This window comes from Pongo pygmaeus, chromosome 11 (assembly GCF_028885625.2).
Source record: "Pongo pygmaeus isolate AG05252 chromosome 11, NHGRI_mPonPyg2-v2.0_pri, whole genome shotgun sequence".
Taxonomy (NCBI): domain Eukaryota; kingdom Metazoa; phylum Chordata; class Mammalia; order Primates; family Hominidae; genus Pongo; species Pongo pygmaeus.
The window spans coordinates 63157306-63176509 of NC_072384.2; the positions used below are offsets into that span (position 1 = coordinate 63157306).

Consider the following 19204-nt stretch of genomic DNA (forward strand, 5'->3'; position numbering starts at 1 on the left):
CATCTATCCCTTGACAGGAAGTCTACCAATCCTTGCTCTAGGCTGAGGGGAAAGAAATAGTGGAAAGGGATAAATAAAAGACATAATATTGTATGAATGAGGCATGGGTGAGAATTGATGGAACAGATTCCTCAAGAAAAAACAAAGAGATGGCATCAAGAGGATGTATGTTTCAGACCAACATGAGGGGAAGAGAGGGGCACTTCTTTATTTTTTTTTGACACGGTCTTGCTCTATCATGAAGTCCAGTGCAGTGGTATAATCTTGGCTCACAGCAACCTCAATCTCCTGGTCTCAGGCAATGCTCTCACCTCAGCCTCCCAAGTAGCCAGGAATACAGACAGCCACATGCCACCCATGCCTAGCAAATTTTTTTATTTTTTGTAGAAACGAGGTATCATGATATTGCCCAGGTTGGTCTCAATCTCCTGGGCACAAGCAATCCTCCCACCTCAGCCTCCCAAAGTGCTAGGATTTCAGGCGTGAGCCACTGCACCCAGCAGAAAGAGGCACTTCCTTGTTTGAGATGGGTAGGAAGGAGCTAAAGGGCAGGTAGAATCCATTTGTTTTCTGGATCTCCTTTCGTTTTTCTGAAGACATGTTAAGAAGTCAGTTAGCACTTCTATCTTCCTATGAGCCAGTCAATACACATATGTTCATGTCCTATTCCATATGTATTGATTGAGTCCCCGACACCAGGCAGGTGCAAACCCTGGCCAAAAGGAGGGTCAAGGTGAAAGGCATTGTGGAAAGATTAAGGCAAACTCATCGCCACCATGAGAAAATCACCACCTGCAAGCCACAGTGGACAACTTTTCTATTGCTATATATGACAAGAAAGAGCCACCCTTGAAACATAGGCCTAACTGACAACTGCATTCCCAGATTTAGCAAGGATTTGTACTAAAAAAAGGGGGGGGGGAATGATGATTGTCAGTCATTACTAAAATATTTAATAAGACTTTCAATTTTCAGGAAGACATAGCTTTTGAATAAATACATAAATCTATATGGAAAGAAATGACTACTGCCTGAAACAACTTTTTATTATCTCTCCCTCAATTAAAAAAATCCCATTTCATTTAGAACTATTAAAGATTGGAAAATGTATTTACAGGTTTTGTCTTCATCATACTCCTCTCAGTCCTAAACACAAATACATTGCTACCCTATTATAATCTTAATATTAAACAGGTTTTGTCTTCATCATACTCCTCTCAGTCCTAAACACAAATACATTGCTATCTTATTATAATCTTCCTGTTTCATAACAAAATAAATGATTAAGTGACTGAGAATTCTGCCTGTGGTATAGCTTTGGGTCTTAATTTTTTCCTTTGAGTTTATGAGCTGAGCTCTTAATGGCAGGAGAGTTCTTCTAGGAGGGCAACTATGTGGGAAGCAGAACTCGAGTTAGGAAAAGGATGAATGTGCAGTTCATACTCATTTTACAACATTTGAATCCCTGCTGGTTTCACTGGTGTATCAAAAGATCCCATAATGTTTTATTAGCTAATTCTTAAGACTGTTATGGATTTAGTATTCTAAATATTTTCGTATCTGTGCCTACTATATACCATGTGATATATAACGTAAGCATGTATTTGCACAAAGAAAGGGAGGGCTTAAGAATTAAAAGCATTTAATGTTGTGTTGATGGATGATGCGAACTTTGTTCTCCAAGTTTATCATCCATTTAAATCTTATTTAGAAATTAGAATGCTAAACTATCCTTGTTTGGGTAGTAAGATACCTGATTCCCTAAGATAAGCTATTTCAGGTTAAAATACCCTACTCTTAGCTTGAGAGTTCTCCTCCAGCTCCCATCCCACTTCTCTCCTCTTTATCCCTCCCCTTGTCCTTTCCCCTTTCTTCTAGGAAGCTATCTGAGACTTTGGTCCCTTCCCTCCCTTTCCACCATTTTCCATATCACTTTTTACTTACACTGCATTTTGTTTTTATGTATTTTTACACTGCATTTTATATTCCTACTTCAAATGTATCCCCTACTAGACTAATCTCTTTGAGACCAGGAATCCATACCATTAGAACAGGGAAGGTACTTTATTTTGTTAGCAGCTATATCTCCAGTGATAAGAATATCCACAAAAACTAGGTGCTATATGTATCATGCAGACTCTAACACATACATATGTCTAAATATTTAAGGTAGGCTGGGGGCAGTGACTCACACCTGTAATCCCAGCACTTTGGGAGGCTGAGGTGGGTGGATCACCTGAGGTCAGGTGTTCGAGACCAGCCTGATCAACATGGCGAAACCTCGTCTCTACTAAAAATACAGAACTTAGGCAGGCATAGTGGCGCATGCCTGTAATCCCAGCTACTTGGGAGGCTAAGGCAGGAGAATCACTTGAACTTGGGAGGCAGAGATTGCAGTGAACTGAGATTGTGCCATTACATTCCAGCCTAGGCAACAAGAGCAAAACTCCATCTCAAAAAAAAATATAAAAATAAAAAATACATTTAAGGTATTTAAAAAGTAATAAAGTATTTTAAAAGTTATACACTTGGCAAAAAATGTTTAACAAAATATGTCTATCTCCCTATATTGAGGATTACACCTGGAAAGCTTGGGTTCAAATATCGAATTTCTAACTCCTGGGTCACCAGAGCTCTTCCAGAATGGGAGAGGCTAACCTATTGCCAGTTCTTTTGCTCTCACTTTCTACCATCCCATAGCATAAAGGCTTAACGTGTGCGCTTTAGAACAAGGTTCCATCTGTTCTCTGCTATCCTCCGACTTTCAACCGGCTGGCACTTGGCTTCACCTTGGTTCTAGGAGTACATACATTGAGGTCACTTTCCGAACCTGCGGGGAGAGACCTGGAGATCCCTGCATGGGCACTGGAAGTAGCCTCAGGGTTATTTGTGCAGGGATTCCAGGTGCATGGAATGTGGGGATAACAACAACTTCCTTGAAAGATTGTTCAGAGGATTAAATGAGATAATGTAAGAAAAGCCACAAGCACACTATGTTACTTTCTAGGAACTATGCCAGAAGGGGTTCCTCTTTGGTGTTCTAGGAGAAAGAACTAAAGAGAAATAATGAGAAGTTACAGGCGGGTAGATTTCAGAAGCATAATACAAAACGCTCTCTGATCCTTTCACTACTAATTTATGATTAAAAGATTTAGATTCCTTTCCTAATCCTGACAATAACTTACTGTGTTATTTTTCCTAAAAATAATTTTCCTAGGCCAGGTTGGGTGGCTCATGCCTGTAATCCAAGCACTTTGGGAAGCTAAGACAGGAGGATTGCTGGAGCCCAGAAGTTGGAGACCAGTCTGAGCAACACAGCTACCAAAAAAAAAAACCTTTTAAAATTAGCCAGGTGTGGTCGTGTGCACCTATGGTCCCAGCTACTGGGGAGGCTGAGATGGGAGGATTGCTTGAGCCTGGGAACTGGAGGCCGCAGTGAGCCATGAGTGGACCACTGCACTCCAGCCTGAGCAACAGAATGAGACCCAATCTCAAAAATAATAAAAAATAAAAATAACATAGTAATAATTTCCCCAAACAATTATAGTTATGAAGTATTAAGTTCTCTATAGTTAGATGTGTATAAGGGGAATAATAACAATAGCTAACTTTTGTTTCACTTTCTAAGGGCCAGGAAATGTTCTAAGTGCTTTACATATTTATAATCTTTTATTCCTCAACGTCCTATATTATTTCCATCTTTCAAATAAAGAAACTAAAGTAGCAAGAGATGAAGTAACTTGGCCAAGTCACACAGCTAATATGTGTAGGAGCCAGGATTCGAAACCAGGCAGTCTTGTTCTTCCAGCTCAAGCACTTACAGCTTCCTCCACAAACCTGTTTCAGGGATATTGCTGCCTAGAGGTTTTCCAGGTTTCTTTCCAACTCACAGAAGCCTTGTCTTTCTAACTAGCATTGACAGAGTCCCAGACTGAACAGAACTAGATTTGGTATTGTACTGACCTTCGGGGATAGAAAATTTTAAATGTGAAATTAAACCATAAAATTTTCTTCTGACCTCATATACTGTTTCTAGAGACCTCATGTATATGGCTGTGGTTCTTGTTTATGACTCCTAAGTCTCAACCTCTGGTTCAGATCTCACTCTAGAGCTCCAGAACCTATCTATTCAATGCATCTATCTACTCAATTGCCTACCTGATGGGCACAAACTGAACATGTACAAAGTGAACTCACCAAGTACCCAGGCATTCTAGCTTTTCCCTTTTCACCCTACATTCAATCAATGAGAAAGTCTCAATTTATCTCTTAAACACTAAAATCAAATCCCTCTTCGTCATTCCTTTGCCAATGCTTTAGGTCAGCTTCATCCCTTTTCAGCACAGTCTCTCAGATTTTCATGTGTTTTTCATTCCAATTCTTTTCTGTATGTATGTATGCATATGCGTGTGTGTGTGTGTGTGTGTGTTTGGCTCACTTTAAAAAAAGAAAACATAAAAACCACTTTCTCAGGTTTTAAAATACCAGCATATTGTATTAAAATATGAAAAATACAGAAACATAAAGTGGCCATTATCTATTATTATATAGCTATGACTTCTATTAAAGTCATTTTTCATGCCAAGTCTTCATTTCCCTTCACCACTTTAATATATTTTGAATTTCTGTAGGTATTTCTATTTCATAAATTGAGAGTATATTGTATATGCTACTAACTTTATAGGAGTAACTTAGACGTTCTCATACTTTGTATCTTTGTACATGCTGAACCCTTTTCTTCTAATGCCCTTCCTCACTCCACACCATCTTTTATTTCCTGGGCCATCTACACCACAGCCAAACTGCAACATTGGACTCTCTCATTATACTATGAGGTCCCTGAGGTCACTTATCTTTTTCCTCTGTTCTTTGTAGTCAGCATTTTTGTGTCTGTATGTGTGTCTACCAAAATCTATGAACTTGTAATAATGATGCTACAGTGCACATTTTGTTCCACAAAATTACCTGTGATAAGTAAACATGAATCCTCTATAGCATAGCATTCATTTATTAGACTGATGAACAGTTACACATACATATGCATTAGAATATTTTTGGAACTTAAGAGGAGTGTTATAACTCTCTTATAATAAATCCCTAGTTAAGAATTCCTCTGCCAAATTTGGCACTTACTCTGTTGTTTGAAAACTGTTTGTTTATGTGTTAGTCTCTTTCACTACTAGGCTGCCTTTTTCATTTTATGTTCCCAGTACCTTGAACTGTATTTTACATAGAATATGTGCTCAATAAACAAGAAAGAAAATAATTTTAAAAAATCTAGTGACAAACAGCTTGCCCTACTAGATTTTCATCAAACATAGAAAAGTCACTATTTTTCTAAATAATACCTGTTGCTGTTTATAAATTCAGAATAATTGATATTTGCTATTAATACCTACTATGTGTACGCTTAATTTCAAGTGTACTTGATAATTATAATATTAATTGATGTAGCCCTCACAAAATAATAAACAAGACTTCATTAGAATATATTAGAAATGCTACCGAATAAGACTCCCATGTAATAAAATCACTACCAAATATTTAAGCTGTATATTTAAATATTATGTTTAAAAGTCTTATATGGGCTGGGTGTAGTGGCTCACACCTGTAATTCCAGCACTTTGGGAGGCCAAGGTAGGAGGATCACTTGAACCTAGGAGCTGGAGACCAGTCTGGGCAACATAGTAAGACCTCATCTCTACAAATATATTTTAAAAATTAGCCAGGTATGGTGGCGCATGCCTGCAGTCTCATTTATTCAAGAGGCTGAAGTGAGAGGATTGCTTGAGCTCAGGAGGTTGAGGCTGCAGTGAGCTGATTGTACTACTGTATTCCTGCCTGGGCGACAGAGTGAGATCCTGTTTCAAAAATAAAATAAAAACCTTATATGGGTAACCACATATCAGAAACAAACATTGTAAGTAGGATTTAAAATTTGTTATAGATTAAATCACATCATTTGCATCCTATTTGTAAAACTCTATTAACAGAGCATATACTATGACTGGTCTAAATGATATTTGATATCTAATGGTTAGAGGGCACAGACTGATGTTTAAGTAAGGTTGCACCATGGTAACTTTGATGGGTTATTTTATATTGAGGATAACCAGATATGACATTTTTAAGAAAGGTCTAGATCACTAAAGAAAAGGAAAAGAATGACTTAAGTGCAACAGAGGGAACTGATCTTTAACATAACTTGGATAAAAAAAAAGATAGATATGTATAAAGAAAGATATATAGATGGATAGCGATAAAGATAGTTTATTTTTGTTTCACCATTTTTGAGAAGAGTCATGCTATAAAGTGTTTTTCAAGAAATCTAAAGAGAGTAGTAGGTACTTCCAAAATCAGTAGTGTAGCATGCTCTTACAATGATGACACAGATTATTCATTGTGGTTGATATGTTAGGATCAGTTCTGGGTTGCTTTAGAATACAGCTTGCCATTTTTACAAGCTTGACTGTTACTGTAGATTTTCTCTTTTGTGTAAGGTGCTTAGTTAGATTAAACTGTTTGCTACAACACTACCTCTCTTTTAAAACTGCATACCCCTTATTTCTAATGGTGATTTTTGTTTGTTTGTTTGTTTGTTTGAGACGGAGTTTCACTCTTGTTGCCCAGGCTAGAGTGCAACGGTGCCATCTTGGCTCACCGCAACCTCTGCCTCCTGGGTTCAAGTGATTCTCCTGCCTCAGCCTCCCAAGTAGCTGGGATTACGGGCATGTGCCACCAAGCCCAGCTAATCTTGTATTTTTAGTAGAGATGGAGTTTCTCCATGTTGGTCAGGCTGGTCTCGAACTCCCAACCTCAGGTGGTCCGCCTGCCTCAGCCTCCGAAAGTGCTGGGATTACAGGCATTAGCCACTGCTCCCAGCTCTAATGGTGATATTATAATGAAGATGGTATGGATGAGCAACTGCACAATAGCTTGCTTTTGGTAAGTATTTGAATGGGTAATCGAAATTGATGGTAAATATATCCTCTCCATTTTCCCAAACATAACACTAGGGATGTATGTAAGATTGAATCCAGAGGAAATCTAACTGTAATATTAAATAGAATTTACCAAGTAAAGCATATGTCTGTTCACATATAAATATATAAATAAAATAAGATATTAAGAAAAATAAAACACTCTTAATTATAAATGAGAAAGAAACACTTTCACTACCAGCCTGGCCAACATGGTGAAACCCCATCTCTACTGAAAATACAAAAAATTAGCCAGGAGTGGTGGCAGGCGCCTGTAGTCCCAGCTAATCGAGAGGCTGAGGCATGAGAATTGCTTCAACCTGGGAGGTAGAGGTTGCAGTGAGCCGAGATCACACCACTACACTCCAGCCTGGGCGACAGAGTGAGACACCGTCTCAAACAAACAAACAAAAAACGGAACACAAAGCATCATTTATTCATTCTGTCAATAAATGTTTATTGAGGGACTATTCACTATTTGCAAATAAAGCAGAGAAAAATTAAAGTGAAAGAAGAAATACAAACAACAGTAGCAATCTAATTACAAACTCAAAACTTCTTTGTTAAAACATACTTGGGTTCTCTGGAACTTGAAAAGAGACAATGCATTCTAAATATTCATCTCCTAAAGAGTTTATGTTCTTCTGGGGGTTTAAAAAAATCTTCCCACAAATCTAATTATGATAGTTTTTTACTTTGCCTAATAAATTAAACCATGGCAGCATCTCCTATGCTAGCAAAGGAAATCAAACTGGAGAAAACATACTCAGTGCTGACTTCTGGCATCTAAGATTTAATGGCAACTCATGTCTTCTTAGTGCCTCTCACTTAGAAGAGATAATGCATGTGAAGATAGACAAAATTGTAGGTTCAGTCATATCAAAATGAGATTTATGCCAAAATAGATCTGGGAATGTCAACAATTGCAGAATAAATGACAAGTTTTCGGCTTCTCAAAAAAGAGGAGTGAATTCAGTAATTATTTAACTTTTTTTTTTTTTTTTTTTTTTGCTATTAGAATGTGAAGCACAATCCTTTCTTGCACATGCACATAAGGCTTTAAAATTTTTATTTTTCCTTGAGCAAGCCTTGGAAATAGAGTAAAATGCTATGTAAGTAACTCTACAGACCAGTATGTATCCTAGTGTTTTTGGTCTTCTGACATATTTTAGGCATGATGTGACTTTTGCCATAAAAAAAATAAAATTGAAGTGCCACTGACAGAATCTCAAGTAAACAAAGCATCAACAGAAAGCACGGTGTCTCTGTGTGCTGGGATCTCCAATAGACAGTCATCTGCAAATGGACAACTTTAATTCGATTCCCGGCACCATTGGCTGTGCTGAGAATTCTCCTATCTCTTCACACCAGGGGTTTGCTCTTTTAAGCATTGCTCCCTGAAGGGAAGGAAAAACTAGAGAGAGAGGATTTCCAATGACCCTGCACAGATGAATGGATATGTCAATGGTGAATATTGGTTCAGCTTTGAAACGGAATCCTGCAGTGGTCTTGCTTCTCCAGCCCTTCTACGCTAGTGTGAGAGTCGCCAAAGACTTGTATGAGCAGGAATCTTTAAAAGATCAAGACAGAGAATGAGAAAGTAAAAACACAAGCAGAAAAAAGGCAAAATGCTTTTTAAAAATTAATGGTAATTTAAATGTTTGGGAAATGCAATTCTCCAGGGACAAGTAAGAGAGTATTAACTCTTAGGTTTTAGTGGGGCTTTACATTTAAAACTTGAAGCTCAGAAAGGTAAATTCCAAAACGCTAATTGCTCACAGAGTCAATTAGTAATGTGGTGCCCATCTGACAAGTCTTGAAGAACAATTAAATACTGAATTGAGCACTAAGCACTTCAAATCCTCTTATTCTTTCCCTTGCCAGTATTAGAATGAAAGCATACACAGGCACAAGCAAAAGGAAGAAATATCAATTCCATTTGTTTGGAAGATGAACATTTCAGTTACTAATCTTGTAACTGGGTAGATGCAAAAATTCTGCCTGAGTAACTGCAGCACACACATTTATTTTCACATGCTTTATGGTTAGTTTTCATTCAGCTATCAATCAATTACGCTGTGACATGATGTAATTTCCTAATCATACTAATATTCATGCTTTTATCACTACCCAACCTAGAGCACATACATTTCAATGAGACAGAAGTCTAATTATTTAAATATGTTAGAACATATTACATTTCCAAGGCTGTTTCCTTTATGAGTTTTTCTCCTCTAAAAAAAACATCTAATTTAATTGTAAAGAGAAAAGTATATTAAACAGCATTAAACCCCTCCAGTAAGCAAAACTGATATTTTACAGATCTCAGTAAGTATAGAATTTTTATGGATCCTCACTTAAAATTTATGTTGTTTGCTTGTTACTAAGAATAGCAAAATAGAATTTTTGGCACAAAAAATAATTTTACATAAGGTGGACAATAAAAATATATTTAAATTTTTTTTCAATGCTCTTTACCTGATAAAAGTTATTATAGTAACTACTAGAAATTGTTCTTTACCTCTCAAGTGTGGTTTTGCATTTTTCCTATGACTGCCCTAATTCTCAGAATTTTTTTACAATTAAAATTTTTCATACTTAAAAAAAATAGCACATTTATTTAATCCTTTCAATGTTATCATGACAGGTTCCACAAAAAAGTTTAAATTTTTCAAGTAAGATCACTTCTCTGATGCATAGGTTGCAATATAAAATTATAAGCTTTATTATGCAGATTAAAGGCAATCCATCTTCTGTATAATATAGGTTAAACATGGCAAACAAGTTCATGTTCCCTCAGATTTTTACAGGGGAAAAAAAATTCAATCAGGTGCCACAATGATCAATTTCTACAGTGCTCTGAGGCCAATAATCCACTCCAACCACGGTGATAGTGCCTCAGATAAATTCTTTATCACAATATATTTGGATATACATTTCCAAAAGAGCCATAAAAATTCCTTTACTCTCTTCAGTGGGAAATGGACCCAGATACATTGAAACCAAATAGGAAATAGTTACATCATTAACAACAACAACAAAATCTAAAAGGCATTTTTTAACACAAAATCAATTATTTTTCAAATAATATTAATAAAAGTTGTCTCTTCTAAATTCCCCAAGGAAGACTAAAATTCATTAGATATTCCTTTTGTACCTTTTCCAAGTATTTTATTGCTGTTGGCCTAACATTCTAATATTTTAAGTTTCTGTAAACATAAGTAGATACATACATGAATATTTTATGCATAAAGCAGCTTAGCTTAATATGTCCTTCTTAAAGAATTGTTATTGTTATTATCATCATCTGAGTGCTACCCTTAGTGTTACAGTTATTACCCTCATGAAAAACATTTCATATGAGGCTGGATACCTTCATATACTTGTACATGTGTACAGGAACTGCTTCCTGCAAGAAGTATCATATTACCTTTCCAATCACTTTTAAAATAAAACACTTTTACAGAAAATTTCCAACTGGTTTATAATTAGCACATCATTATAAAATAGTAATTTTTCTAATTATGAAAAATTAACATGTTTAATCAAGTTAGATACAGAAAATACTGAACTGGAAAATTTCATAACATTAAACTTAAGAACATTTTCATGGTTATGTAACAAAAATAGAAGAATCAGAAGATACAGTTAATTTCTAATCATCTTCACAAAAACCCTCCTTGGTTATTTATATCATAATTTTCTTTGACCAGTACACACTCTCACTCTGCCACCGTATCTCCTTAATATGTAGAGTCATGAGTGTGTGTCTACACACTTATTTCTACATTTAGGTTTCCATTTTTTTATTTATACACTTCAGCTCAGGAAACAATCATTTTTAACAACTGATTTTAAATATAATTTACTATTTTAAGAGTCTGTACTTAAAAAGCAATTTGATTCATTTCTCTAGAAACAGAGTTCCTTATGTGAAGAATATCACCCTTTGGTCTTAGAGTTCGTTAATAAATCAAGACCTATTGACTTGAAAAAAAATTCCAACTGTGTTGATTCTAATGCTGGGTCTTTGAACTATATTTAGCTACACAAAAAACAGAGTTACTAAATATACCTGGGCAGAATGGGAGAGTCCTCTTATACTAAAGACAAAAGGCCAAAAGAAAATCCCTCAACAGGTACTTGATCAAATATTTAGAATAACACTGGTACCTATGAATCCTGGCCCTTTGAACCTCGAGTCTCCCAAATAGTGATAAATACCAGAGAGCCCCAAAGAGTCTCTTCCTTGTCCCTTAACAGACTGCTTGGCATCAAGTGCTCAGTGGGCTGGAAACCCACAGCTAGCCAGGGAGGGACAGCACAGACGGAACCATGTTTACTCTGTCAGAGGCAGCTGATTAGGATGACACCAACTCTTAACATTAAACGTGCTACGCCGGGCTTTACCCAGAGGGCTTCCCGATACTTGGGGCATTCACCAATGAAGTTCACAAACTATGGTATATGTTAATAATGGAGAAGAGTAGGCTGCCTTAGCTGCTTATGCAATGCATGTTAATGAAGAGCTTTCTTGCTGTGGATTTCTCTCAAATTTCATTTTAAAAAGCTAGAATTGTGCAGTTTAAACTTATATAAAGAAAAGAGAGTGTCCAGAGTAACTTAATCATCGTGATTTTTGTATTTGACTTATTTCAGAGTCAGGGAATCCTAAAGGAGAATCTCAGACACCAGTGGAAAAATTAAATAGCAAAAGCTCCAATTTCATATCACTGAATCACATAGCTTGAAAGGAATTTGTAGGCCATTAGTTTAGCCCCTTCATCTTACAGTTAAGGGGGCTGAAACCCAGAGTTCTTACAGATCAGGAATGGCAGAGCCAGGCTTAGGCCTCCTCTACCAATCTAGGGAACGTTCCATTATACCACTTTGACTGCCTTACACCTTTTCAGAAAATTAAAAATTCACATACTGGAATATAATTATAATGTTAAAGATACTCCTTCAGAGGCAAGTGAGTTAGAAATCTGATGCAGAAGAAGAAAATGGGATTGCAATGGCAGCAAATGCCATGGGCAGTATCCTCAAAACAATCAGATTCAGTGGGTACCAAATATTCTTCTTAGAATTATAATATGACCTGTGTTGGTAACAAATAGGGATGAGCTTAAAATTTTATTTACTGAAAATCTAGTAAAGAAGTCTGAAGTCTTGCATTTATAGAATCTACACTCTTTAGACCACTCAAGCTCCAAAGATTTCTGACAGAATTCATGTTTATGCATTAGAATGTATTTCACTAATAAAGAATACTGTCAAACTGCCTTATTAATCTCTTATAGCATGATCATACACCAGCCTAACCTGACAGACTCATTTGGTTGTCATTTTATGTGAAATATTCCTTTTCCATTACTATAGGACATTCTGGCTTCAAACTTAGGTCACTTAGGAATGGCTGAGTCATGACTTCCCAGCATGTAAAATACCCATTGAGAGTTTATTTTCTGAAATTACATTTACTCTCCAGCTGTTGCAGTGTAGTTTCACACACTGTAAGCCTAGGCTGATGCTAACCACTAGCACCCTAGTGGTTCAACGAAAGTAATGACTGCTTCCCAAAAGCTTCCAGAAATATCTGTAAACCCTGTGGGACAGTGACAACAATGTTAGATATAGAAGTAAGGAAGTCTCCACTCTGTTAATAACTAGTGTGTTCACTTAGCCCTCTGATGATCTGCTTCCTCATCTACAAATGGAGTTACCTTAGCTTACCCTTAGGGTTTCTTTATATCTAAACAGTTATGCAAAGAAACTTACTCAAGGTATTACAGAAATGGGAAAGTGGGTGAGTGCTTTATGTGCCTTATATAGGATAACCTAGAACCTATAAAACACTGTGGACTCTCAGAGGAAGGAGTATCTAATAATGTACGGCAGACTCTTCGTTATGGATCCTACCAAAACTCCAAGTTTTCAAGGGCAGGTGCTGAAGATAATTCATGTTTGTATCACCAGCAGCTAAGACAGTTCTTGGTCCATGGTAGGTCCTCATTAATTGTATGTTGGATAAAATCAGAAAATAAAATTAAGAGAATAATTTCATGTATAGCAGCATCAAAAATAATAAAATGCTGAAGAATAAATCTTAAAAAAATCAGTACAAAACATATACTCTGAAAACTACAAAACATTGTTGAAAGAAACTAAAGATCAAAATAAATGGAAAAATATCTCATGCTCCTGGATTGAAAGATTCAATATTGCTAAGTTGGCAATAATCTTCAAATTAATGTGTAGATTCAGTGCAATCCCTATCAGAATCCCAGATTACTTATTTGTAGAAATTGACACACTGATTCTAAAATTCATATGAAATTGCCAGGGGCCCAAAATGGTAAAAACAATCTTATTAAAAAAAAGTAGGAGGAGTCACAGTTCTCAATTTCAAAACTTACTACAAAGCAACAGTGATCAAGTCAGGGTGATGCTGGCATAAGGACAGACCTATAGATCAATGGAATAGAACTTAGAGTCTAGAAATAAATGCATGTTTATAGGCAACTGATTTTCTACCAGAACATGAAGACTTCAATGGAGCAAAAACAGTCTTTTCAACAAATGGTGATAGGACAAGTAGATAGCAACATACAAAAGAATGAAGTTGGATTCCACTTTACACAATATACAAAAATACATCAGCCAGGGGTGGTGGCTGACGCTTGTAATCCCAGCACTTTGGGAGGCCAAGGCAGGCGGATAACTTGAGGTCAGGAGTTTGAGACTAGCCTGGCCAACATGGTGAAACCCCATCTCTACTAAAAATATAAAAATTAGCAGGGTGTGGCGGCATACACTTGTAGTTCTAGCTACTCGGGAGGCTAAGGCAAGAGAATCGCTTGAACCTGGGAGACGGAGTGAGTAGTGAGCCAAGATCATGCCACTGCACTCTAGCCTGGGCGACAGAGCTAGACTCAGTCTCAAAAAAAAAAAAAAAAAAATGATTGCCGGGCACAGTGGCTCACGCCTGTCATCCTAGCACTTCAGGAGGCTGAGGCGGGCGGATCACCTGAAGTCAGGAGTTTGAGACTAGCCTGGCCAATATGGTGAAACTCAAAAGCTGGGTGTGGTGGTGTGCACCTGCAACCCCGGCAACCCAAGAGGCTGAGGCAGGACAATTGCTTGAAGCCGGGAGGCAGAGGTTGCAGTGAGCTGAGATCACACCCCTGCACTCCAGGCTGGGCAACAAGAGCAAAACTCTGTCTCAAAAAAAAAAAAAAAAAAAAGTCAGAATGGATCACAAACCTAAACGTAAGACCTAAACCTAAAGGTAGGAGCTTCTCTTAGAAGAAAACATAGGGATTTGGCAAAGAATTCTTAGATATGACACCAAAAGCATGAGCACCAAAAGAAAAATAGATAAATTAGACTTTACTGAAATTAAAAACTTTTTGCTTCAAATGAAAGGTGGAAAGACAACTCACAAGATAAAATATTTACAAATCATATATCTGATTAAGGACTTGTATTTAGAATATATAAAGATTACTTAAAGCTGAATTTTAAAAAGACAAATACCCCAATTAAACAATTGGCATTAATTTGAATAGACATTTCTCCAAGGAAGACATCTAAATAGCCAATAAGCACATGAAAAGATGCTGGACAACCTTAGTCATCATGGAAATGCAAATCAAAACCACAATGAAATACCATTTCATACTCCCCAGGAGGGCTAGAATCAAAAAGCCAGATAATGACAATTGTTGATGAGGATGTGGCAAAATTAGAACCCTCATACACTGCTGGTGAGAATGTGAAGTGCGGCTACTTTGGTAAACAGTATGTTTTCCAGTACTCAAAGGATTAAAAAGAGTCACCTTATGACCCAGCATTTTCACTCTTACGTGAAAAATGGAAACACATCCACATAAAAACTTGTGTATGAAAGTTCACAGCAGCATGATTCACAATAGCCAAAAATATGGAAGCAACCCAAATATTCATCAACCTAGGAATGGATTAAAAAAAGGTCGTACCCATTGGAAAATTATTCAGCTATAAAAAGGAATGAAGTACTGGCACATGTTAAAACCTGAGTGAACTTTGAAAAATTATGCTAAGTGAAAGAAGCCAGACAAAAATACCCACATTATATGATTTGATTAGATGAAATGCCCAGAATAAGCAAATCTATAGTAATAGGAAACAGATTAGTAGTTTCTTAGGGCTATGGCAGGGGAGGAGGAATGGGGACAATGAGAGATGAGAGCTAAAGTGTACAGTGTTTCTATCTGAGATGAGAAAAGTGTTCTAAAGCTAACTATGGTGATGGTTGCACATATCTGTGGCTATACTAAAAGCTATTGAATTGTACACTTTAAATAAGTAAATTGTATGGTATGTGAAATATATTTCAGTAAAACACTTAAAGAAAAAATTACATATCAGATGAATAAATAAATCTGAATCTTGTAGAATGATGAAGTAAAATGACATTAGAGACAGATGGAACACGATATGCAAAGGCTTTTCAGGTATGATAGGATACGGTATGTTCAGGGAAAGAAGAGAGGTGTGCCTAGATCATGCAAGCGGAACGTAATAATGGTAGGAAACAAGGTTGAGCTCCCATTCAGGAAAGGCCCTAGCAGTAGCAACCAAAAAAACCTCACCTTTGGGTAGAATGGGGGGAAATCCTCTATTTGAACCCTAAGTATTAGAATGATAATAATATAAGAATACTTTCACAGTGCCCAGATATGCCAAACAAAGTGGAGTTACTGAAAGCAGCCCAGTAAATTAGATAGGGAGAAGAGAAACAGGTATTATGGCTTCTGGGGAAAATTCTGTATCTGTCCTACACTCTCACTCCCAGGCCACGGTGATATGGGGCTTACACTAGTTTCCATTATTACAAACCAGCTAAGCCATGGTGAGCAGAGGGGCCTTTTGGATCCTGACAGTGGTTATGTTTGCAGGCAAGGGCTTAAAGAGTGATCAATTAAGTACCTTCCATAAAGGAGTATGGCCTACTCTAGCTAGCCTTGCTCACATTAGAGCATTGTTTGCTTGGAATATGAGGTCTGAGTTACAATGAAAAGGCAATGGCATGAACCTGATGCTCCACAACTACTTACAAGAAAGTATATGCTGGTCATTCTCCAATGCTTTGTAAATTAGGGGACAAAAGTTCCTTCTACAGATGGAGTTACCCTCCAAACTTTTATTTCACTTCTGCCTGTAAGAATAAATCATTAGTAAATCCAGAACTTGGACTATATTTGCAGATTTAAATTGATCACTGTCATGCAGCAAATTCTACTGCAAATTTAGGATGAAAATTATTATTTTTCATCAGTTTTGTTCATGAGTATTAAAATCAACATGTAATGATGCCTTTTGGTAAATGAATGAAAAGTTTTCTGGTTATTTAAATTTACTGTACTGTCAAATCAAGAGCAATTTAAGGTGAATGAATCTGCTCAAAACCCTTCAACTCTATTATAAGATTAACTTGACATAGTGGCACAATATAGAAGAAATGCCTTTGTTCTATTGCATCCGTTTTTTTTTGTTGTTGTTAACTAAAAGTAAATTTACAAATTTACTCAAGAGTTGTAATGTGTTTTAAAGTAACAAGCCATTGCTGCCATGTCACTAAGCTCTAACTATAAAATGTTTTGGGAGTTTATGAATGTCATTGAAAACATATGCTGGGGTAGTAGGTTAAAAAGAAATTAAGGGCTCAAGCCAACATTTTACTTTTCAAGCTTTGGAGTCATACTTCTCATATGTCCAAAATTTTGCATGGACAAATCTCAAGATTTTACCTGATTTTATTATTTTTTTAAAAAAAAGACAGCTATATGCTCTTTCAGTGAAATAACAATACAATGAAAGTACTAAGAAAATAAACTTTATCATTGTTCTTTAAGAACTGGCATATAAATGTGCCTCTGAGCCAAATAAACATTTTATTATAAACACTTGGTCAGTTTATGCACCATTCTATTGAAACAGGATAAATAGGGACAATCACCATCTCTGTTGACAATACATTGATCTCACATTAATTTGATTGAAGGTGGCTTGCCAACACATCTCACTTTCTCCATTTGAGAGCACTCAGATAAGAAAAACACAGTGATGTTTAGCAGATAGGCTTGGTGACACAATAGAATGCAACTCATTGAAGAAGTGTAATTATAGTGATTACTTCAGAAAAGAGCAGATACACTGATGGGAAGAAGTAAACATGCCACAATTACGGGAGCCCAGTTCCCTTTTGGTATAGATACAGGCTTCCCCGACAACACCAACCTAGCAATAAGACCACAGAAAGCTCTCCAACTTAACAACATAAAAGCACTAAAGGTTAGAAAATGCCATAAGCCAATTTCCCAAAGTGCTGGAACAAAGGCTCTCTCTGTTTTGGGTGAATTCGATATACCAAAGAGATTAGTTAGAGAAGGCCTCCTTCCAAAATTAAAACTAGGTACATACAAACGTCAGAAAAGTTTGCCCCAGTGGAATGTAATTGGCAAATGCTTTTTAAAGCTGTTATTTTGATGGTTCTGAAAAATAAATCATGTGAGGTGTCCCGTTCTTTCAGGTAACAGTCCCTTGAGACTCATTGTAGCTACAGGGAGGGTTCCGCTCTGCATTAATTAAGCATATATAATCTAATGGCATCAAAGCACCAAAGAATTTTATCATAAAATGACAAAAGCAGGGGAAAATATCACTTCTCATCAGTCCACTAGATTAGAGATATGGACAGAAAGAAAAACAGAGTTTGAAAAGGCCTTCAGAGCTCACCCTTGACTGCCATTCTGCAGACACAGAGATTCCAGCAGGTCTAGCACCTGGCCTCAGATCACACAGCTAGTTAGTGAACAAGCCGGACTAGAACTTTAGACTCCTGACTCCCATTTCTGTGTTTTTCTTCCATAACCTGATTATTTTTCAGTAACAAACTTTATAAAATAAGAGGGAAAACTATTCATACAAATGTACAACGTAAAAGTTATAAAATACATCAAAAACATTTGAATCATCTTTTTTGATGGCTGTCAGCTCTCTGCAAGGTTGAAATATTTTTATGTTAGATGTATATGTATGTATGTGTAACTATATATGTAGACATGTAAAAAGAGAGACAAAGTGAGAAGCAAAGCTAAAGAGATATGTAGAGAGACGGAGAGATAAGAAAGACTGTGAAAGCCTCAGAGACAGAGGATAGGAGACAAGGTGTAATAGATAGATTAATAAGTGCAAAAGGCAAAGAAAAAGTGGCTGAGAGAGACAAAGACAGACATACAGACATAGACACCCAGGCACATGCAAGCAGGCAGAAAGAAAGACACAGACAGTGAAACCTTAAATGATTTGCAAGGTCAAAGAGCCACTACTTGTCAGAGTTGCCCCCAAAAAGCCAGCACTGAAATCCAACCCCAGCCCCACCGCCTGCACCCCCTCCCTTCCACAAACCATAAGGAAGGTCCCAAACTATCACAAGCAGAGGAGAATTAAAATACAGTACAATTCTTTAATTTCATTTTGGGTTGCTGTTCTTCTGTTTTGGGCCCCCATCCCAACTCCCAGCCTCACCTCAGAACAGTATGATTAGAATGGAATGAATGAAATCTTCTTAATAGAATCAAAGCAATGACTATTGTCTATATAGTTGAGAGTCTCTTTTTAAATGATTAGCCAAGTCCTGCCCTGGGAAATAAAATATAAAGAGAACATATCTTTTTCCTGTCATTAGGGATTTAATGACTTTTAAAACATGGGGTTCTTAACCTGGATTCATGGAAGCATTTGACTGTGTCTATAAACCCCTTGTTATTGTATGTAAAATTTAGAGCATGAGTGCATTTTTCTAGAAAGATTCTCAGAGGTCTCTGAATCAGGAATATCAGGCCACTGCTTTATAATGTAAATCTATGAAAGGACTAATGGAAATACATACATTTTTTGGTACATCAAAAATTAACTACCTGAATAATTTGGACAAAATTAATAGCTCAATTTAGAAAACCAATGAAAATCAATCATCAGTGCTCCCATGCCGTAAACACTTTTGTTTTGAATGCAAAATATTTTCCTATTCTTTTTACTCCAGTCACTTTTAGCTTGCAATTCTATTTATGAAGAGGATGTAAGAAGGTGAATTTCATTTTAAAATTTATAGAACAGTCCAGTTTATAACTAGCTTAATTAATGTCCGGGATGATTTGGTCATAACACCAAATTGG

General features: G+C 36.6%; 1 protein-coding gene across 4 annotated transcripts in view; it reads right to left on the minus strand.

Annotated features, from left to right (window-relative positions):
* Positions 1–19204, minus strand: part of FIGN (fidgetin, microtubule severing factor) — a 144636-nt gene that overhangs the window by 22185 nt on the left and 103247 nt on the right. The gene's annotated exons all lie outside the window — the stretch shown is intronic.